Source organism: Hemitrygon akajei, unplaced genomic scaffold (assembly GCF_048418815.1).
Source record: "Hemitrygon akajei unplaced genomic scaffold, sHemAka1.3 Scf000034, whole genome shotgun sequence".
In the NCBI taxonomy this organism is placed as follows: Eukaryota; Metazoa; Chordata; class Chondrichthyes; order Myliobatiformes; family Dasyatidae; genus Hemitrygon; species Hemitrygon akajei.
The window spans coordinates 4,342,048-4,364,442 of NW_027331920.1; positions in this window are offsets into that span (position 1 = coordinate 4,342,048).

Here is a 22,395-nt window from a genome sequence, read left to right on the forward strand (position 1 = left end):
GGGTGGAGACGAGGTGAGCTGTGGTCAGAGGTGATTCAGCAACAGGGTCTCTGGCACTTAGTCTTGCTCCGAGACTGAGAAGGGAAGGGAGGAGACGAGGTGAGCTGTGGTCAGAGGTGATTCAGCAACAGGGTCTCTGGAACTTAGTCTGGCTCCGAGACTGAGAAGGGAAGGGAGGAGACGAGGTGAGCTGTGGTCAGAGTTGATTCAGCAACAGGATCTCTGGCACTTAGTCTGGCTCTGAGACTGAGAAGGGAAGGGAGGAGACGAGGTGAGCTGTGGTCAGAGGTGATTCAGCAACAGGGTCTCTGGCACTTAGTCTGGCTCTGAGGCTGAGAAGGGAAGGGAGGAGACGAGGTGAGCTGTGGTCAGAGGTGATTCAGCAACAGGGTCTCTGGTACTTAGTCTGGCTCTGAGACTGAGAAGGGAAGGGAGGAGACGAGGTGAGCTGTGGTCAGAGGTGATTCAGCAACAGGGTCTCTGGCACTTAGTCTGGCTCTGAGACAGAGAAGGGAAGGGAGGAGACGAGGTGAGCTGTGCTCAGAGGTGATTCAGCAACAGGGTCTCTGGCACTTGGTCTGGCTCCGAGACTGAGAAGGGAAGGGAGGAGACGAGGTGAGCTGTGGTCTGAGGTGATTCAGCAACAGGGTCTCTGGCACTTAGTCTGGCTCTGAGACTGAGAATGGAAGAGGGGAGACGAGGTGAGCTGTGCTCAGAGGTGATTCAGCAACAGGGTCTATGGCACTTAGTCTGGCTCCGAGACTGAGAAGGGAAGGGAGGAGACGAGGTGAGCTGTGGTCAGAGATGATTCAGCAACAGGGTCTCTGGCACTTAGTCTGGCTCTGAGACTGAGAAGGGAAGGGGGGAGACGAGGTGAGCTGTGGTCAGAGGTGATTCAGCAAAAGGGTCTCTGGCACTTAGTCTGGCTCCGAGACTGAGAAGGGAAGGGAGGAGACGAGGTGAGCTGTGGTCAGAGGTGATTCAGCAACAGGGTCTCTGGCACTTAGTCTGGCTCTGAGACTGAGAAGGGAAGGGAGGAGACGAGGTGAGCTGTGGTCAGAGGTGATTCAGCAACAGGGTCTCTGGCACTTAGTCTGGCTCTGAGGCTGAGAAGGGAAGGGAGGAGACGAGGTGAGCTGTGGTCAGAGGTGATTCAGCAACAGGGTCTCTGGTACTTAGTCTGGCTCTGAGACTGAGAAGGGAAGGGAGGAGACGAGGTGAGCTGTGGTCAGAGGTGATTCAGCAACAGGGTCTCTGGCACTTAGTCTTGCTCCGAGACTGAGAAGGGAAGGGAGGAGACGAGGTGAGCTGTGGTCAGAGGTGATTCAGCAACAGGGTCTCTGGAACTTAGTCTGGCTCCGAGACTGAGAAGGGAAGGGAGGAGACGAGGTGAGCTGTGGTCAGAGTTGATTCAGCAACAGGGTCTCTGGCACTTAGTCTGGCTCTGAGACTGAGAAGGGAAGGGAGGAGACGAGGTGAGCTGTGGTCAGAGGTGATTCAGCAACAGGGTCTCTGGCACTTAGTCTGGCTCTGAGGCTGAGAAGGGAAGGGAGGAGACGAGGTGAGCTGTGGTCAGAGGTGATTCAGCAACAGGGTCTCTGGTACTTAGTCTGGCTCTGAGACTGAGAAGGGAAGGGAGGAGACGAGGTGAGCTGTGGTCAGAGGTGATTCAGCAACAGGGTCTCTGGCACTTAGTCTGGCTCTGAGACAGAGAAGGGAAGGGAGGAGACGTGGTGAGCTGTGCTCAGAGGTGATTCAGCAACAGGGTCTCTGGCACTTGGTCTGGCTCCGAGACTGAGAAGGGAAGGGAGGAGACGAGGTGAGCTGTGGTCTGAGGTGATTCAGCAACAGGGTCTCTGGCACTTAGTCTGGCTCTGAGACTGAGAAGGGAAGAGGGGAGACGAGGTGAGCTGTGCTCAGAGGTGATTCAGCAACAGGGTCTCTGGCACTTAGTCTGGCTCCGTGACTGAGAAGGGAAGGGAGGAGACGAGGTGAGCTGTGGTCAGAGATGATTCAGCAACAGGGTCTCTGGCACTTAGTCTGGCTCTGAGACTGAGAAGGGAAGGGGGGAGACGAGGTGTGCTGTGGTCAGAGGTGATTCGGCAACAGGGTCTCTGGCACTTAGTCTGGCTCTGAGACTGAGAAGGGAAGGGAGGAGACGAGGTGAGCTGTGGTCAGAGGTGATTCGGCAACAGGGTCTCTGGCACTTAGTCTGGCTCCGAGACTGAGAAGGGAAGGGAGGAGACGAGGTGTGCTGTGGTCAGAGGTGATTCAGCAACTGGGTCTCTGGCATTTAGTCTGGCTCCGAGACTGAGAAGGGAAGGGAGGAGACGAGGTGTGCTGTGGTCAGAGGTGATTCAGCAACAGGGTCTCTGGCACTTAGTCTGGCTCTGAGACTGAGAAGTGAAGGGAGGAGACGTGATGAGCTGTGGTCAGAGGTGATTCAGCAACAGGGTCTCTGGCACTTAGTCTGGCTCCGAGACTGAGAAGGGAAGGGAGGAAACGAGCTGAGCTGTGGTCAGAGGTGATTCAGCAACAGGGTCTCTGGCACTTAGTCTGGCTCCGAGACTGAGAAGGGAAGGGAGGAGACGAGGTGAGCTGTGGTCAGAGGTGATTCAGCAACAGGGTCTCTGGCACTTAGTCTGGCTCTGAGACTGAGAAGGGAAGGGAGGAGACGAGATGAGCTGTGGTCAGAGGTGATTCAGCAACAGGGTCTCTGGCACTTAGTCTGGCTCCGAGACTGAGAAGGGAAGGGAGGAGACGAGGTGAGCTGTGGTCAGAGGTGATTCAGCAACAGGGTCTCTGGCACTTAGTCTGGCTCTGAGACAGAGAACGGAAGGGAGGAGACGAGGTGAGCTGTGGTCAGAGGTGATTCAGCAACATGGTCTCTGGCACTTAGTCTGGCTCCGAGACTGAGAAGGGAAAGGAGGAGACGAGGTGAGCTGTGGTCAGAGGTGATTCAGCAACAGGGTCTCTGGTACTTAGTCTGGCTCTGAGACTGAGAAGGGAAGGGAGGAGACGAGGTGAGCTGTGGTCAGAGGTGATTCAGCAACAGGGTCTCTGGCACTTAGTCTGGCTCCGAGACTGAGAAGGGAAAGGAGGAGACGAGGTGAGCTGTGGTCAGAGGTGATTCAGCAACAGGGTCTCTGGCACTTAGTCTGGCTCCGAGACTGAGAAGGGAAAGGAGGAGACGAGGTGAGCTGTGGTCAGAGGTGATTCAGCAACAGGGTCTCTGGCACTTAGTCTGGCTCTGAGACTGAGAAGGGAAGGGAGGAGACGAGGTGAGCTGTGGTCAGAGGTGATTCAGCAACAGGGTCTCTGGCACTTAGTCTGGCTCTGAAACTGAGAAGGGAAGGGAGGAGACGAGGTGAGATGTGGTCAGAGGTGATTCAGCAACAGGGTCTCTGGCACTTAGTCTGGCTCTGAGACAGAGAACGGAAGGGAGGAGACGAGGTGAGCTGTGGTCAGAGGTGATTCAGCAACAGGGTCTCTGGCACTTAGTCTGGCTCTGAGACAGAGAACGGAAGGGAGGAGACGAGGTGAGCTGTAGTCAGAGGTGATTCAGCAACAGGGTCTCTGGAACTTAGTCTGGCTCTGAGACAGAGAACGGAAGGGAGGCGACGAGGTGAGCTGTGGTCAGAGGTGATTCAGCAACAGGGTCTCTGGCACTTAGTCTGGCTCTGAGACAGAGAACGGAAGGGAGGAGACGAGGTGAGCTGTGGTCAGAGGTGATTCAGCAACAGGGTCTCTGGCACTTAGTCTGGCTCTGAGACTGAGAAGGGAAGGGAGGAGAAGAGGTGAGCTGTGGTCAGAGGTGATTCAGCAACAGGGTCTCTGGCACTTAGTCTGGCTCTGAGACAGAGAAGGGAAGGGAGGAGACGAGGTGAGCTGTGGTCAGAGGTGATTCAGCAACAGGGTCTCTGGCACTTAGTCTGGCTCTGAGACTGAGAAGGGAAGGGAGGAGACGAGGTGAGCTGTGGTCAGAGGTGATTCAGCAACAGGGTCTCTGGCACTTAGTCTGGCTCCGAGACTGAGAAGGGAAGACGGGAGACGAGGTGAGCTGTGCTCAGAGGTGATTCAGCAACAGGGTCTCTGGCACTTAGCCTGGCTCCGAGACTGAGAAGGGAAGGGAGGAGACGAGCTGAGCTGTGGTCAGAGGTGATTCAGCAACAGGGTCTCTGGCACTTAGTCTGGCTCCGAGACTGAGAAGGGAAGGGAGGAGACGAGGTGAGCTGTGGTCAGAGGTGATTCAGCAACAGGGTCTCTGGCACTTAGTCTGGCTCTGAGACTGAGAAGGGAAGGGAGGAGACGAGATGAGCTGTGGTCAGAGGTGATTCAGCAACAGGGTCTCTGGCACTTAGTCTGGCTCCGAGACTGAGAAGGGAAGGGAGGAGACGAGGTGAGCTGTGGTCAGAGGTGATTCAGCAACAGGGTCTCTGGCACTTAGTCTGGCTCTGAGACAGAGAACGGAAGGGAGGAGACGAGGTGAGCTGTGGTCAGAGGTGATTCAGCAACATGGTCTCTGGCACTTAGTCTGGCTCCGAGACTGAGAAGGGAAAGGAGGAGACGAGGTGAGCTGTGGTCAGAGGTGATTCAGCAACAGGGTCTCTGGTACTTAGTCTGGCTCTGAGACTGAGAAGGGAAGGGAGGAGACGAGGTGAGCTGTGGTCAGAGGTGATTCAGCAACAGGGTCTCTGGCACTTAGTCTGGCTCCGAGACTGAGAAGGGAAAGGAGGAGACGAGGTGAGCTGTGGTCAGAGGTGATTCAGCAACAGGGTCTCTGGCACTTAGTCTGGCTCCGAGACTGAGAAGGGAAAGGAGGAGACGAGGTGAGCTGTGGTCAGAGGTGATTCAGCAACAGGGTCTCTGGCACTTAGTCTGGCTCTGAGACTGAGAAGGGAAGGGAGGAGACGAGGTGAGCTGTGGTCAGAGGTGATTCAGCAACAGGGTCTCTGGCACTTAGTCTGGCTCTGAAACTGAGAAGGGAAGGGAGGAGACGAGGTGAGATGTGGTCAGAGGTGATTCAGCAACAGGGTCTCTGGCACAGTCTGGCTCTGAGACTGAGAAGGGAAGGGAGGAGACGAGGTGAGCTGTGGTCAGAGGTGATTCAGCAACAGGGTCTCTGGCACTTAGTCTGGCTCTGAGACAGAGAACGGAAGGGAGGAGACGAGGTGAGCTGTAGTCAGAGGTGATTCAGCAACAGGGTCTCTGGAACTTAGTCTGGCTCTGAGACAGAGAACGGAAGGGAGGAGACGAGGTGAGCTGTGGTCAGAGGTGATTCAGCAACAGGGTCTCTGGCACTTAGTCTGGCTCTGAGACAGAGAACGGAAGGGAGGAGACGAGGTGAGCTGTGGTCAGAGGTGATTCAGCAACAGGGTCTCTGGCACTTAGTCTGGCTCTGAGACTGAGAAGGGAAGGGAGGAGAAGAGGTGAGCTGTGGTCAGAGGTGATTCAGCAACAGGGTCTCTGGCACTTAGTCTGGCTCTGAGACAGAGAAGGGAAGGGAGGAGACGAGGTGAGCTGTGGTCAGAGGTGATTCAGCAACAGGGTCTCTGGCACTTAGTCTGGCTCTGAGACTGAGAAGGGAAGGGAGGAGACGAGGTGAGCTGTGGTCAGAGGTGATTCAGCAACAGGGTCTCTGGCACTTAGTCTGGCTCCGAGACTGAGAAGGGAAGACGGGAGACGAGGTGAGCTGTGGTCAGAGGTGATTCAGCAACAGGGTCTCTGGCACTTAGTCTGGCTCCGAGACTGAGAAGGGAAGGGAGGAGACGAGGTGAGCTGTGGTCAGAGGTGATTCAGCAACAGGGTCTCTGGCACTTAGTCTGGCTCCGAGACTGAGAAGGGAAGGGAGGAGACGAGGTGAGCTGTGGTCAGAGGTGATTCAGCAACAGGGTCTCTGGCACTTAGTCTGGCTCCGAGACTGAGAAGGGAAGGGAGGAGACGAGGTGAGCTGTGGTCAGAGGTGATTCAGCAACAGGGTCTCTGGCACTTAGTCTGGCTCTGAGACTGAGAAGGGAAGGGAGGAGACGAGGTGAGCTGTGGTCAGAGGTGATTCAGCAACAGGGTCTCTGGCACTTAGTCTGGCTCTGAGACTGAGAAGGGAAGGAAGGAGACGAGGTGAGCTGTGGTCAGAGGTGATTCAGCAACAGGGTCTCTGGCACTTAGTCTGGCTCTGAGGCTGAGAAGGGAAGGGAGGAGACGAGGTGAGCTGTGGTCAGAGGTGATTCAGCAACAGGGTCTCTGGTACTTAGTCTGGCTCTGAGACTGAGAAGGGAAGGGAGGAGACGAGGTGTGCTGTGGTCAGAGGTGATTCAGCAACAGGGTCTCTGGCAATTAGTCTGGCTCTGAGACTGAGAAGGGAAGGGAGGAGACGAGGTGAGCTGTGGTCAGAGGTGATTCGGCAACAGGGTCTCTGGCACTTAGTCTGGCTCCGAGACTGAGAAGGGAAGGGAGGAGACGAGGTGTGCTGTGGTCAGAGGTGATTCAGCAACTGGGTCTCTGGCATTTAGTCTGGCTCCGAGACTGAGAAGGGAAGGGAGGAGACGAGGTGTGCTGTGGTCAGAGGTGATTCAGCAACAGGGTCTCTGGCACTTAGTCTGGCTCTGAGACTGAGAAGTGAAGGGAGGAGACGTGATGAGCTGTGGTCAGAGGTGATTCAGCAACAGGGTCTCTGGCACTTAGTCTGGCTCCGAGACTGAGAAGGGAAGGGAGGAGACGAGCTGAGCTGTGGTCAGAGGAGATTCAGCAACAGGGTCTCTGGCACTTAGTCTGGCTCCGAGACTGAGAAGGGAAGGGAGGAGACGAGGTGAGCTGTGGTCAGAGGTGATTCAGCAACAGGGTCTCTGGCACTTAGTCTGGCTCTGAGACTGAGAAGGGAAGGGAGGAGACGAGATGAGCTGTGGTCAGAGGTGATTCAGCAACAGGGTCTCTGGCACTTAGTCTGGCTCCGAGACTGAGAAGGGAAGGGAGGAGACGAGGTGAGCTGTGGTCAGAGGTGATTCAGCAACAGGGTCTCTGGCACTTAGTCTGGCTCTGAGACAGAGAACGGAAGGGAGGAGACGAGGTGAGCTGTGGTCAGAGGTGATTCAGCAACATGGTCTCTGGCACTTAGTCTGGCTCCGAGACTGAGAAGGGAAAGGAGGAGACGAGGTGAGCTGTGGTCAGAGGTGATTCAGCAACAGGGTCTCTGGTACTTAGTCTGGCTCTGAGACTGAGAAGGGAAGGGAGGAGACGAGGTGAGCTGTGGTCAGAGGTGATTCAGCAACAGGGTCTCTGGCACTTAGTCTGGCTCCGAGACTGAGAAGGGAAAGGAGGAGACGAGGTGAGCTGTGGTCAGAGGTGATTCAGCAACAGGGTCTCTGGCACTTAGTCTGGCTCCGAGACTGAGAAGGGAAAGGAGGAGACGAGGTGAGCTGTGGTCAGAGGTGATTCAGCAACAGGGTCTCTGGCACTTAGTCTGGCTCTGAGACTGAGAAGGGAAGGGAGGAGACGAGGTGAGCTGTGGTCAGAGGTGATTCAGCAACAGGGTCTCTGGCACTTAGTCTGGCTCTGAAACTGAGAAGGGAAGGGAGGAGACGAGGTGAGATGTGGTCAGAGGTAATTCAGCAACAGGGTCTCTGGCACAGTCTGGCTCTGAGACTGAGAAGGGAAGGGAGGAGACGAGGTGAGCTGTGGTCAGAGGTGATTCAGCAACAGGGTCTCTGGCACTTAGTCTGGCTCTGAGACAGAGAACGGAAGGGAGGAGACGAGGTGAGCTGTAGTCAGAGGTGATTCAGCAACAGGGTCTCTGGAACTTAGTCTGGCTCTGAGACAGAGAACGGAAGGGAGGAGACGAGGTGAGCTGTGGTCAGAGGTGATTCAGCAACAGGGTCTCAGGCACTTAGTCTGGCTCTGAGACAGAGAACGGAAGGGAGGAGACGAGGTGAGCTGTGGTCAGAGGTGATTCAGCAACAGGGTCTCTGGCACTTAGTCTGGCTCTGAGACTGAGAAGGGAAGGGAGGAGAAGAGGTGAGCTGTGGTCAGAGGTGATTCAGCAACAGGGTCTCTGGCACTTAGTCTGGCTCTGAGACAGAGAAGGGAAGGGAGGAGACGAGGTGAGCTGTGGTCAGAGGTGATTCAGCAACAGGGTCTCTGGCACTTAGTCTGGCTCTGAGACTGAGAAGGGAAGGGAGGAGACGAGGTGAGCTGTGGTCAGAGGTGATTCAGCAACAGGGTCTCTGGCACTTAGTCTGGCTCCGAGACTGAGAAGGGAAGACGGGAGACGAGGTGAGCTGTGCTCAGAGGTGATTCAGCAACAGGGTCTCTGGCACTTAGTCTGGCTCCGAGACTGAGAAGGGAAGGGAGGGGACGAGGTGAGCTGTGGTCAGAGGTGATTCAGCAACAGGGTCTCTGGCACTTAGTCTGGCTCCGAGACTGAGAAGGGAAGGGAGGAGACGAGGTGAGCTGTGGTCAGAGGTGATTCAGCAACAGGGTCTCTGGCACTTAGTCTGGCTCCGAGACTGAGAAGGGAAGGGAGGAGACGAGGTGAGCTGTGGTCAGAGGTGATTCAGCAACAGGGTCTCTGGCACTTAGTCTGGCTCTGAGACTGAGAAGGGAAGGGAGGAGACGAGGTGAGCTGTGGTCAGAGGTGATTCAGCAACAGGGTCTCTGGCACTTAGTCTGGCTCTGAGACTGAGAAGGGAAGGAAGGAGACGAGGTGAGCTGTGGTCAGAGGTGATTCAGCAACAGGGTCTCTGGCACTTAGTCTGGCTCTGAGGCTGAGAAGGGAAGGGAGGAGACGAGGTGAGCTGTGGTCAGAGGTGATTCAGCAACAGGGTCTCTGGTACTTAGTCTGGCTCTGAGACTGAGAAGGGAAGGGAGGAGACGAGGTGTGCTGTGGTCAGAGGTGATTCAGCAACAGGGTCTCTGGCACTTAGTCTGGCTCTGAAACTGAGAAGGGAAGGGAGGAGACGAGGTGAGCTGTGGTCAGAGGTGATTCAGCAACAGGGTCTCTGGCACAGTCTGGCTCTGAGACTGAGAAGGGAAGGGAGGAGACGAGGTGAGCTGTGGTCAGAGGTGATTCAGCAACAGGGTCTCTGGCACTTAGTCTGGCTCTGAGACAGAGAACGGAAGGGAGGAGACGAGGTGAGCTGTAGTCAGAGGTGATTCAGCAACAGGGTCTCTGGAACTTAGTCTGGCTCTGAGACAGAGAACGGAAGGGAGGAGACGAGGTGAGCTGTGGTCAGAGGTGATTCAGCAACAGGGTCTCTGGCACTTAGTCTGGCTCTGAGACAGAGAACGGAAGGGAGGAGACGAGGTGAGCTGTGGTCAGAGGTGATTCAGCAACAGGGTCTCTGGCACTTAGTCTGGCTCTGAGACTGAGAAGGGAAGGGAGGAGAAGAGGTGAGCTGTGGTCAGAGGTGATTCAGCAACAGGGTCTCTGGCACTTAGTCTGGCTCTGAGACAGAGAAGGGAAGGGAGGAGACGAGGTGAGCTGTGGTCAGAGGTGATTCAGCAACAGGGTCTCTGGCACTTAGTCTGGCTCTGAGACTGAGAAGGGAAGGGAGGAGACGAGGTGAGCTGTGGTCAGAGGTGATTCAGCAACAGGGTCTCTGGCACTTAGTCTGGCTCCGAGACTGAGAAGGGAAGACGGGAGACGAGGTGAGCTGTGCTCAGAGGTGATTCAGCAACAGGGTCTCTGGCACTTAGTCTGGCTCCGAGACTGAGAAGGGAAGGGAGGAGACGAGGTGAGCTGTGGTCAGAGGTGATTCAGCAACAGGGTCTCTGGCACTTAGTCTGGCTCCGAGACTGAGAAGGGAAGGGAGGAGACGAGGTGAGCTGTGGTCAGAGGTGATTCAGCAACAGGGTCTCTGGCACTTAGTCTGGCTCCGAGACTGAGAAGGGAAGGGAGGAGACGAGGTGAGCTGTGGTCAGAGGTGATTCAGCAACAGGGTCTCTGGCACTTAGTCTGGCTCTGAGACTGAGAAGGGAAGGGAGGAGACGAGGTGAGCTGTGGTCAGAGGTGATTCAGCAACAGGGTCTCTGGCACTTAGTCTGGCTCTGAGACTGAGAAGGGAAGGAAGGAGACGAGGTGAGCTGTGGTCAGAGGTGATTCAGCAACAGGGTCTCTGGCACTTAGTCTGGCTCTGAGACTGAGAAGGGAAGGGAGGAGACGAGGTGAGCTGTGGTCAGAGGTGATTCAGCAACAGGGTCTCTGGTACTTAGTCTGGCTCTGAGACTGAGAACGGAAGGGAGGAGACGAGGTGTGCTGTGGTCAGAGGTGATTCAGCAACAGGGTCTCTGGCAATTAGTCTGGCTCTGAGACTGAGAAGGGAAGGGAGGAGACGAGGTGAGCTGTGGTCAGAGGTGATTCGGCAACAGGGTCTCTGGCACTTAGTCTGGCTCCGAGACTGAGAAGGGAAGGGAGGAGACGAGGTGTGCTGTGGTCAGAGGTGATTCAGCAACTGGGTCTCTGGCATTTAGTCTGGCTCCGAGACTGAGAAGGGAAGGGAGGAGACGAGGTGTGCTGTGGTCAGAGGTGATTCAGCAACAGGGTCTCTGGCACTTAGTCTGGCTCTGAGACTGAGAAGTGAAGGGAGGAGACGTGATGAGCTGTGGTCAGAGGTGATTCAGCAACAGGGTCTCTGGCACTTAGTCTGGCTCCGAGACTGAGAAGGGAAGGGAGGAGACGAGGTGAGCTGTGGTCAGAGGTGATTCAGCAACAGGGTCTCTGGCACTTAGTCTGGCTCTGAGACTGAGAAGGGAAGGGAGGAGACGAGGTGAGCTGTGGTCAGAGGTGATTCAGCAACAGGGTCTCTGGCACTTAGTCTGGCTCTGAGACTGAGAAGGGAAGGAAGGAGACGAGGTGAGCTGTGGTCAGAGGTGATTCAGCAACAGGGTCTCTGGCACTTAGTCTGGCTCTGAGGCTGAGAAGGGAAGGGAGGAGACGAGGTGAGCTGTGGTCAGAGGTGATTCAGCAACAGGGTCTCTGGTACTTAGTCTGGCTCTGAGACTGAGAAGGGAAGGGAGGAGACGAGGTGTGCTGTGGTCAGAGGTGATTCAGCAACAGGGTCTCTGGCAATTAGTCTGGCTCTGAGACTGAGAAGGGAAGGGAGGAGACGAGGTGAGCTGTGGTCAGAGGTGATTCGGCAACAGGGTCTCTGGCACTTAGTCTGGCTCCGAGACTGAGAAGGGAAGGGAGGAGACGAGGTGTGCTGTGGTCAGAGGTGATTCAGCAACTGGGTCTCTGGCATTTAGTCTGGCTCCGAGACTGAGAAGGGAAGGGAGGAGACGAGGTGTGCTGTGGTCAGAGGTGATTCAGCAACAGGGTCTCTGGCACTTAGTCTGGCTCTGAGACTGAGAAGTGAAGGGAGGAGACGTGATGAGCTGTGGTCAGAGGTGATTCAGCAACAGGGTCTCTGGCACTTAGTCTGGCTCCGAGACTGAGAAGGGAAGGGAGGAGACGAGCTGAGCTGTGGTCAGAGGTGATTCAGCAACAGGGTCTCTGGCACTTAGTCTGGCTCCGAGACTGAGAAGGGAAGGGAGGAGACGAGGTGAGCTGTGGTCAGAGGTGATTCAGCAACAGGGTCTCTGGCACTTAGTCTGGCTCTGAGACTGAGAAGGGAAGGGAGGAGACGAGATGAGCTGTGGTCAGAGGTGATTCAGCAACAGGGTCTCTGGCACTTAGTCTGGCTCCGAGACTGAGAAGGGAAGGGAGGAGACGAGGTGAGCTGTGGTCAGAGGTGATTCAGCAACAGGGTCTCTGGCACTTAGTCTGGCTCTGAGACAGAGAACGGAAGGGAGGAGACGAGGTGAGCTGTGGTCAGAGGTGATTCAGCAACATGGTCTCTGGCACTTAGTCTGGCTCCGAGACTGAGAAGGGAAAGGAGGAGACGAGGTGAGCTGTGGTCAGAGGTGATTCAGCAACAGGGTCTCTGGTACTTAGTCTGGCTCTGAGACTGAGAAGGGAAGGGAGGAGACGAGGTGAGCTGTGGTCAGAGGTGATTCAGCAACAGGGTCTCTGGCACTTAGTCTGGCTCCGAGACTGAGAAGGGAAAGGAGGAGACGAGGTGAGCTGTGGTCAGAGGTGATTCAGCAACAGGGTCTCTGGCACTTAGTCTGGCTCCGAGACTGAGAAGGGAAAGGAGGAGACGAGGTGAGCTGTGGTCAGAGGTGATTCAGCAACAGGGTCTCTGGCACTTAGTCTGGCTCTGAGACTGAGAAGGGAAGGGAGGAGACGAGGTGAGCTGTGGTCAGAGGTGATTCAGCAACAGGGTCTCTGGCACTTAGTCTGGCTCTGAAACTGAGAAGGGAAGGGAGGAGACGAGGTGAGATGTGGTCAGAGGTGATTCAGCAACAGGGTCTCTGGCACAGTCTGGCTCTGAGACTGAGAAGGGAAGGGAGGAGACGAGGTGAGCTGTGGTCAGAGGTGATTCAGCAACAGGTTCTCTGGCACTTAGTCTGGCTCTGAGACAGAGAACGGAAGGGAGGAGACGAGGTGAGCTGTAGTCAGAGGTGATTCAGCAACAGGGTCTCTGGAACTTAGTCTGGCTCTGAGACAGAGAACGGAAGGGAGGAGACGAGGTGAGCTGTGGTCAGAGGTGATTCAGCAACAGGGTCTCTGGCACTTAGTCTGGCTCTGAGACAGAGAACGGAAGGGAGGAGACGAGGTGAGCTGTGGTCAGAGGTGATTCAGCAACAGGGTCTCTGGCACTTAGTCTGGCTCTGAGACTGAGAAGGGAAGGGAGGAGAAGAGGTGAGCTGTGGTCAGAGGTGATTCAGCAACAGGGTCTCTGGCACTTAGTCTGGCTCTGAGACAGAGAAGGGAAGGGAGGAGACGAGGTGAGCTGTGGTCAGAGGTGATTCAGCAACAGGGTCTCTGGCACTTAGTCTGGCTCTGAGACTGAGAAGGGAAGGGAGGAGACGAGGTGAGCTGTGGTCAGAGGTGATTCAGCAACAGGGTCTCTGGCACTTAGTCTGGCTCCGAGACTGAGAAGGGAAGACGGGAGACCAGGTGAGCTGTGCTCAGAGGTGATTCAGCAACAGGGTCTCTGGCACTTAGTCTGGCTCCGAGACTGAGAAGGGAAGGGAGGAGACGAGGTGAGCTGTGGTCAGAGGTGATTCAGCAACAGGGTCTCTGGCACTTAGTCTGGCTCCGAGACTGAGAAGGGAAGGGAGGAGACGAGGTGAGCTGTGGTCAGAGGTGATTCAGCAACAGGGTCTCTGGCACTTAGTCTGGCTCCGAGACTGAGAAGGGAAGGGAGGAGACGAGGTGTGCTGTGGTCAGAGGTGATTCAGCAACAGGGTCTCTGGCAATTAGTCTGGCTCTGAGACTGAGAAGGGAAGGGAGGAGACGAGGTGAGCTGTGGTCAGAGGTGATTCGGCAACAGGGTCTCTGGCACTTAGTCTGGCTCCGAGACTGAGAAGGGAAGGGAGGAGACGAGGTGTGCTGTGGTCAGAGGTGATTCAGCAACTGGGTCTCTGGCATTTAGTCTGGCTCCGAGACTGAGAAGGGAAGGGAGGAGACGAGGTGTGCTGTGGTCAGAGGTGATTCAGCAACAGGGTCTCTGGCACTTAGTCTGGCTCTGAGACTGAGAAGTGAAGGGAGGAGACGTGATGAGCTGTGGTCAGAGGTGATTCAGCAACAGGGTCTCTGGCACTTAGTCTGGCTCCGAGACTGAGAAGGGAAGGGAGGAGACGAGGTGAGCTGTGGTCAGAGGTGATTCAGCAACAGGGTCTCTGGCACTTAGTCTGGCTCTGAGACTGAGAAGGGAAGGGAGGAGACGAGGTGAGCTGTGGTCAGAGGTGATTCAGCAACAGGGTCTCTGGCACTTAGTCTGGCTCTGAGACTGAGAAGGGAAGGAAGGAGACGAGGTGAGCTGTGGTCAGAGGTGATTCAGCAACAGGGTCTCTGGCACTTAGTCTGGCTCTGAGGCTGAGAAGGGAAGGGAGGAGACGAGGTGAGCTGTGGTCAGAGGTGATTCAGCAACAGGGTCTCTGGTACTTAGTCTGGCTCTGAGACTGAGAAGGGAAGGGAGGAGACGAGGTGTGCTGTGGTCAGAGGTGATTCAGCAACAGGGTCTCTGGCAATTAGACTGGCTCTGAGACTGAGAAGGGAAGGGAGGAGACGAGGTGAGCTGTGGTCAGAGGTGATTCGGCAACAGGGTCTCTGGCACTTAGTCTGGCTCCGAGACTGAGAAGGGAAGGGAGGAGACGAGGTGTGCTGTGGTCAGAGGTGATTCAGCAACTGGGTCTCTGGCATTTAGTCTGGCTCCGAGACTGAGAAGGGAAGGGAGGAGACGAGGTGTGCTGTGGTCAGAGGTGATTCAGCAACAGGGTCTCTGGCACTTAGTCTGGCTCTGAGACTGAGAAGTGAAGGGAGGAGACGTGATGAGCTGTGGTCAGAGGTGATTCAGCAACAGGGTCTCTGGCACTTAGTCTGGCTCCGAGACTGAGAAGGGAAGGGAGGAGACGAGCTGAGCTGTGGTCAGAGGTGATTCAGCAACAGGGTCTCTGGCACTTAGTCTGGCTCCGAGACTGAGAAGGGAAGGGAGGAGACGAGGTGAGCTGTGGTCAGAGGTGATTCAGCAACAGGGTCTCTGGCACTTAGTCTGGCTCTGAGACTGAGAAGGGAAGGGAGGAGACGAGATGAGCTGTGGTCAGAGGTGATTCAGCAACAGGGTCTCTGGCACTTAGTCTGGCTCCGAGACTGAGAAGGGAAGGGAGGAGACGAGGTGAGCTGTGGTCAGAGGTGATTCAGCAACAGGGTCTCTGGCACTTAGTCTGGCTCTGAGACAGAGAACGGAAGGGAGGAGACGAGGTGAGCTGTGGTCAGAGGTGATTCAGCAACATGGTCTCTGGCACTTAGTCTGGCTCCGAGACTGAGAAGGGAAAGGAGGAGACGAGGTGAGCTGTGGTCAGAGGTGATTCAGCAACAGGGTCTCTGGTACTTAGTCTGGCTCTGAGACTGAGAAGGGAAGGGAGGAGACGAGGTGAGCTGTGGTCAGAGGTGATTCAGCAACAGGGTCTCTGGCACTTAGTCTGGCTCCGAGACTGAGAAGGGAAAGGAGGAGACGAGGTGAGCTGTGGTCAGAGGTGATTCAGCAACAGGGTCTCTGGCACTTAGTCTGGCTCCGAGACTGAGAAGGGAAAGGAGGAGACGAGGTGAGCTGTGGTCAGAGGTGATTCAGCAACAGGGTCTCTGGCACTTAGTCTGGCTCTGAGACTGAGAAGGGAAGGGAGGAGACGAGGTGAGCTGTGGTCAGAGGTGATTCAGCAACAGGGTCTCTGGCACTTAGTCTGGCTCTGAAACTGAGAAGGGAAGGGAGGAGACGAGGTGAGATGTGGTCAGAGGTGATTCAGCAACAGGGTCTCTGGCACAGTCTGGCTCTGAGACTGAGAAGGGAAGGGAGGAGACGAGGTGAGCTGTGGTCAGAGGTGATTCAGCAACAGGTTCTCTGGCACTTAGTCTGGCTCTGAGACAGAGAACGGAAGGGAGGAGACGAGGTGAGCTGTAGTCAGAGGTGATTCAGCAACAGGGTCTCTGGAACTTAGTCTGGCTCTGAGACAGAGAACGGAAGGGAGGAGACGAGGTGAGCTGTGGTCAGAGGTGATTCAGCAACAGGGTCTCTGGCACTTAGTCTGGCTCTGAGACAGAGAACGGAAGGGAGGAGACGAGGTGAGCTGTGGTCAGAGGTGATTCAGCAACAGGGTCTCTGGCACTTAGTCTGGCTCTGAGACTGAGAAGGGAAGGGAGGAGAAGAGGTGAGCTGTGGTCAGAGGTGATTCAGCAACAGGGTCTCTGGCACTTAGTCTGGCTCTGAGACAGAGAAGGGAAGGGAGGAGACGAGGTGAGCTGTGGTCAGAGGTGATTCAGCAACAGGGTCTCTGGCACTTAGTCTGGCTCTGAGACTGAGAAGGGAAGGGAGGAGACGAGGTGAGCTGTGGTCAGAGGTGATTCAGCAACAGGGTCTCTGGCACTTAGTCTGGCTCCGAGACTGAGAAGGGAAGACGGGAGTCCAGGTGAGCTGTGCTCAGAGGTGATTCAGCAACAGGGTCTCTGGCACTTAGTCTGGCTCCGAGACTGAGAAGGGAAGGGAGGAGACGAGGTGAGCTGTGGTCAGAGGTGATTCAGCAACAGGGTCTCTGGCACTTAGTCTGGCTCCGAGACTGAGAAGGGAAGGGAGGAGACGAGGTGAGCTGTGGTCAGAGGTGATTCAGCAACAGGGTCTCTGGCACTTAGTCTGGCTCCGAGACTGAGAAGGGAAGGGAGGAGACGAGGTGAGCTGTGGTCAGAGGTGATTCAGCAACAGGGTCTCTGGCACTTAGTCTGGCTCTGAGACTGAGAAGGGAAGGGAGGAGACGAGGTGAGCTGTGGTCAGAGGTGATTCAGCAACAGGGTCTCTGGCACTTAGTCTGGCTCTGAGACTGAGAAGGGAAGGAAGGAGACGAGGTGAGCTGTGGTCAGAGGTGATTCAGCAACAGGGTCTCTGGCACTTAGTCTGGCTCTGAGGCTGAGAAGGGAAGGGAGGAGACGAGGTGAGCTGTGGTCAGAGGTGATTCAGCAACAGGGTCTCTGGTACTTAGTCTGGCTCTGAGACTGAGAAGGGAAGGGAGGAGACGAGGTGTGCTGTGGTCAGAGGTGATTCAGCAACAGGGTCTCTGGCAATTAGTCTGGCTCTGAGACTGAGAAGGGAAGGGAGGAGACGAGGTGAGCTGTGGTCAGAGGTGATTCGGCAACAGGGTCTCTGGCACTTAGTCTGGCTCCGAGACTGAGAAGGGAAGGGAGGAGACGAGGTGTGCTGTGGTCAGAGGTGATTCAGCAACAGGGTCTCTGGCACTTAATCTGGCTCTGAGACTGAGAAGGGAAGGGAGGAGACGTGGTGAGCTGTGGTCAGAGGTGATTCAGCAACAGGGTCTCTGGCACTTAGTCTGGCTCTGAGACTGAGAAGGGAAGGGAGGAGACGAGGTGAGCTGTGGTCAGAGGTGATTCAGCAACAGGGTCTCTGGTGCTTAGTCTGGCTCTAGACTGAGAAGGGAAGGGAGGAGACGAGATGAGCTGTGGTCAGAGGTGATTCAGCAACAGGGTCTCTGGCACTTAGTCTGGCTCTGAGACTGAGAAGGGAAGGGAGGAGACGAGGTGAGCTGTGGTCAGAGGTGATTCAGCAACAGGGACTCTGGCACTTAGTCTGGCTCTGAGACTGAGAAGGGAAGGGAGGAGACGAGATGAGCTGTGGTCAGAAGTGATTCAGCAACAGGGTCTCTGGCACTTAGTCTGGCTCCGAGACTGAGAAGGGAAGGGAGGAGACGAGGTGAGCTGTGGTCAGAGGTGATTCAGCAACAGGGTCTCTGGCACTTAGTCTGGCTCTGAGACAGAGAACGGAAGGGAGGAGACGAGGTGAGCTGTGGTCAGAGGTGATTCAGCAACATGGTCTCTGGCACTTAGTCTGGCTCCGAGACTGAGAAGGGAAAGGAGGAGACGAGGTGAGCTGTGGTCAGAGGTGATTCAGCAACAGGGTCTCTGGTACTTAGTCTGGCTCTGAGACTGAGAAGGGAAGGGAGGAGACGAGGTGAGCTGTGGTCAGAGGTGATTCAGCAACAGGGTCTCTGGCACTTAGTCTGGCTCCGAGACTGAGAAGGGAAAGGAGTAGACGAGGTGAGCTGTGGTCCGAGGTGATTCAGCAACAGGGTCTCTGGCACTTAGTCTGGCTCCGAGACTGAGAAGGGAAAGGAGGAGACGAGCTGAGCTGTGGTCAGAGGTGATTCAGCAACAGGGTCTCTGGCACTTAGTCTGGCTCTGAAACTGAGAAGGGAAGGGAGGAGACGAGGTGAGATGTGGTCAGAGGTGATTCAGCAACAGGGTCTCTGGCACTTAGTCTGGCTCTGAGACTGAGAAGGGAAGGGAGGAGACGAGGTGAGCTGTGGTCAGAGGTGATTCAGCAACAGGGTCTCTGGCACTTAGTCTGGCTCTGAGACAGAGAACGGAAGGGAGGAGATGAGGTGAGCTGTGGTCAGAGGTGATTCAGCAACAGGGTCTCTGGAACTTAGTTTTCTCTGAGACAGAGAACGGAAGGGAGGAGACGAGGTGAGCTGTGGTCAGAGGTGATTCAGCAACAGGGTCTCTGGCACTTAGTCTGGCTCCGAGACTGAGAAGGGAAGGGAGGAGACGAGGTGAGCTGTGGTCAGAGGTGATTCAGCAACAGGGTCTCTGGCACTTAGTCTGGCTCCGAGACTGAGAAGGGAAGGGAGGAGACGAGGTGAGCTGTGGTCAGAGGTGATTCAGCAACAGGGTCTCTGGCACTTAGTCTGGCTCTGAGGCTGAGAAGGGAAGGGAGGAGACGAGGTGAGCTGTGGTCAGAGGTGATTCAGCAACAGGGTCTCTGGCACTTAGTCTGTCTCTGAGACTGAGAAGAGAAGGGAGGAGACGCGGTGAGCTGTGGTCAGAGGTGATTCAGCAACAGGGTCTCTGGCACTTAGTCTGGCTCTGAGACTGAGAAGAGAAGGGAGGAGACGCCGTGAGCTGTGGTCAGAGGTGATTCAGCAACAGGGTCTCTGGCACTTAGTCTGGCTCCGAGACTGAGAAGGGAAGGGAGGAGACGAGGTGAGCTGTGGTCAGAGGTGATTCAGCAACAGGGTCTCTGGCACTTAGTCTGGCTCTGAGACTGAGAAGGGAAGGGAGGAGACGAGGTGAGCTGTGGTCAGAGGTGATTCAGCAACAGGGTCTCTGGCACTTAGTCTGGCTCTGAAACTGAGAAGGGAAGGGAGGAGACGAGGTGAGATGTGGTCAGAGGTGATTCAGCAACAGGGTCTCTGGCACTTAGTCTGGCTCTGAGACTGAGAAGGGAAGGGAGGAGACGAGGTGAGCTGTGGTCAGAGGTGATTCAGCAACAGGGTCTCTGGCACTTAGTCTGGCTCTGAGACAGAGAACGGAAGGGAGGAGATGAGGTGAGCTGTGGTCAGAGGTGATTCAGCAACAGGGTCTCTGGAACTTAGTCTGGCTCTGAGACAGAGAACGGAAGGGAGGAGACGAGGTGAGCTGTGGTCAGAGGTGATTCAGCAACAGGGTCTCTGGCACTTAGTCTGGCTCCGAGACTGAGAAGGGAAGGGAGGAGACGAGGTGAGCTGTGGTCAGAGGTGATTCAGCAACAGGGTCTCTGGCACTTAGTCTGGCTCCGAGACTGAGAAGGGAAGGGAGGAGACGAGGTGAGCTGTGGTCAGAGGTGATTCAGCAACAGGGTCTCCGGCACTTAGTCTGGCTCTGAGGCTGAGAAGGGAAGGGAGGAGACGAGGTGAGCTGTGGTCAGAGGTGATTCAGCAACAGGGTCTCTGGCACTTAGTCTGTCTCTGAGACTGAGAAGAGAAGGGAGGAGACGCGGTGAGCTGTGGTCAGAGGTGATTCAGCAACAGGGTCTCTGGCACTTAGTCTGGCTCTGAGACTGAGAAGAGAATTGAGGAGACGCCGTGAGCTGTGGTCAGAGGTGATTCAGCAACAGGGTCTCTGGCACTTAGTCTGGCTCTGAGATTGAGAAGGGAAGGGAGGAGACGAGCTGAGCTGTGGTCAGAGGTGATTCAGCAACAGGGTCTCTGGCACTTAGTCTGGCTCTGAGACTGAGAAGGGACGGGAGGAGACGAGCTGAGCTGTGGTCAGAGGTGATTCAGCAACAGGGTCTCTGGCACTTAGTCTGGCTCTGAGACTGAGAAGGGAAGGGAGGAGACGAGCTGAGCTGTGGTCAGAGGTGATTCAGCAACAGGGTCTCTGGCACTTAGTCTGGCTCCGAGACTGAGAAGGGAAAGGAGGAGACGAGGTGAGCTGTGGTCAGAGGTGATTCAGCAACAGGGTCTCTGGTACTTAGTCTGGCTCCGAGACTGAGAAGGGAAGGGAGGAGACGAGGTGAGCTGTGGTCAGAGGTGATTCAGCAACAGGGTCTCTGGCACTTAGTCTGGCTCCGAGACTGAGAAGGGAAGGGAGGAGACGAGGTGAGCTGTGGTCAGAGGTGATTCAGCAACAGGGTCTCTGGCACTTAGTCTGGCTCCGAGACTGAGAAGGGAAGGGAGGAGACGAGGTGAGCTGTGGTCAGAGGTGATTCAGCAACAGGGTCTCCGGCACTTAGTCTGGCTCTGAGGCTGAGAAGGGAAGGGAGGAGACGAGGTGAGCTGTGGTCAGAGGTGATTCAGCAACAGGGTCTCTGGCACTTAGTCTGTCTCTGAGACTGAGAAGAGAAGGGAGGAGACGCGGTGAGCTGTGGTCAGAGGTGATTCAGCAACAGGGTCTCTGGCACTTAGTCTGGCTCTGAGACTGAGAAGAGAAGGGAGGAGACGCCGTGAGCTGTGGTCAGAGGTGATTCAGCAACAGGGTCTCTGGCACTTAGTCTGGCTCTGAGATTGAGAAGGGAAGGGAGGAGACGAGCTGAGCTGTGGTCAGAGGTGATTCAGCAACAGGGTCTCTGGCACTTAGTCTGGCTCTGAGACTGAGAAGGGACGGGAGGAGACGAGCTGAGCTGTGGTCAGAGGTGATTCAGCAACAGGGTCTCTGGCACTTAGTCTGGCTCTGAGACTGAGAAGGGAAGGGAGGAGACGAGCTGAGCTGTGGTCAGAGGTGATTCAGCAACAGGGTCTCTGGCACTTAGTCTGGCTCCGAGACTGAGAAGGGAAAGGAGGAGACGAGGTGAGCTGTGGTCAGAGGTGATTCAGCAACAGGGTCTCTGGTACTTAGTCTGGCTCCGAGACTGAGAAGGGAAGGGAGGAGACGAGGTGAGCTGTGGTCAGAGGTGATTCAGCAACAGGGTCTCTGGCACTTAGTCTGGCTCTGAGACTGAGAAGGGAAGGGAGGAGATGAGGTGAGCTGTGGTCAGAGGTGATTCAGCAACAGGGTCTCTGGCACTTAGTCTGGCTCTGAGACTGAGAAGGGAAGGGAGGAGAAGAGGTGAGCTGTGGTCAGAGGTGATTCAGCAACAGGGTCTCTGGCACTTAGTTTGGCTCTGAGACTGAGAAGGGAAGGGAGGAGACGAGGTGAGCTGTGGTCAGAGGTGATTCAGCAACAGGGTCTCTGGCACTTAGTCTGGCTCTGAGACTGAGAAGGGAAGGGAGGAGACGAGGTGAGCTGTGGTCAGAGGTGATTCAGCAACAGGGTCTCTGGCACTTAGTCTGGCTCTGAGACTGAGAAGGGAAGGGAGGAGACGAGGTGAGCTGTGGTCAGAGGTGATTCAGCAACAGGGTCTCTGGCACTTAGTCTGGCTCTGAGACTGAGAAGGGACGGGAGGAGACGAGCTGAGCTGTGGTCAGAGGTGATTCAGCAACAGGGTCTCTGGCACTTAGTCTGGCTCTGAGACTGAGAAGGGAAGGGAGGAGACGAGCTGAGCTGTGGTCAGAGGTGATTCAGCAACAGGGTCTCTGGCACTTAGTCTGGCTCCGAGACTGAGAAGGGAAAGGAGGAGACGAGGTGAGCTGTGGTCAGAGGTGATTCAGCAACAGGGTCTCTGGTACTTAGTCTGGCTCCGAGACTGAGAAGGGAAGGGAGGAGACGAGGTGAGCTGTGGTCAGAGGTGATTCAGCAACAGGGTCTCTGGCACTTAGTCTGGCTCCGAGACTGAGAAGGGAAGGGAGGAGAGGAGGTGAGCTGTGGTCAGAGGTGATTCAGCAACAGGGTCTCTGGCACTTAGTCTGGCTCTGAGACTGAGAAGGGAAGGGAGGAGAAGAGGTGAGCTGTGGTCAGAGGTGATTCAGCAACAGGGTCTCTGGCACTTAGTCTGGCTCTGAGACTGAGAAGGGAAGGGAGGAGAAGAGGTGAGCTGTGGTCAGAGGTGATTCAGCAACAGGGTCTCTGGCACTTAGTTTGGCTCTGAGACTGAGAAGGGAAAGGAGGAGACGAGGTGAGCTGTGGTCAGAGGTGATTCAGCAACAGGGTCTCTGGCACTTAGTCTGGCTCTGAGACTGAGAAGGGAAGGGAGGAGACGAGGTGAGCTGTGGTCAGAGGTGATTCAGCAACAGGGTCTCTGGCACTTAGTCTGGCTCTGAGACTGAGAAGGGAAGGGAGGAGACGAGGTGAGCTGTGGTCAGAGGTGATTCAGCAACAGGGTCTCTGGCACTTAGTCTGGCTCTGAGACTGAGAAGGGAAGGGAGGAGACGAGGTGAGCTGTGGTCAGAGGTGATTCAGCAACAGGGTCTCTGGCACTTAGTCTGGCTCTGAGACTGAGAAGGGAAGGGAGGAGACGAGGTGAGCTGTGGTCAGAGGTGATTCACCAACAGGGTCTCTGGCACTTAGTCTGGCTCCGAGACTGAGAAGGGAAGGGAGGAGACGAGGTGAGCTGTGGTCAGAGGTGATTCAGCAACAGGGTCTCTGGCACTTAGTCTGGCTCCGAGACTGAGAAGGGAAGGGTGGAGACGAGGTGAGCTGTGGTCAGAGGTGATTCAGCAACAGGG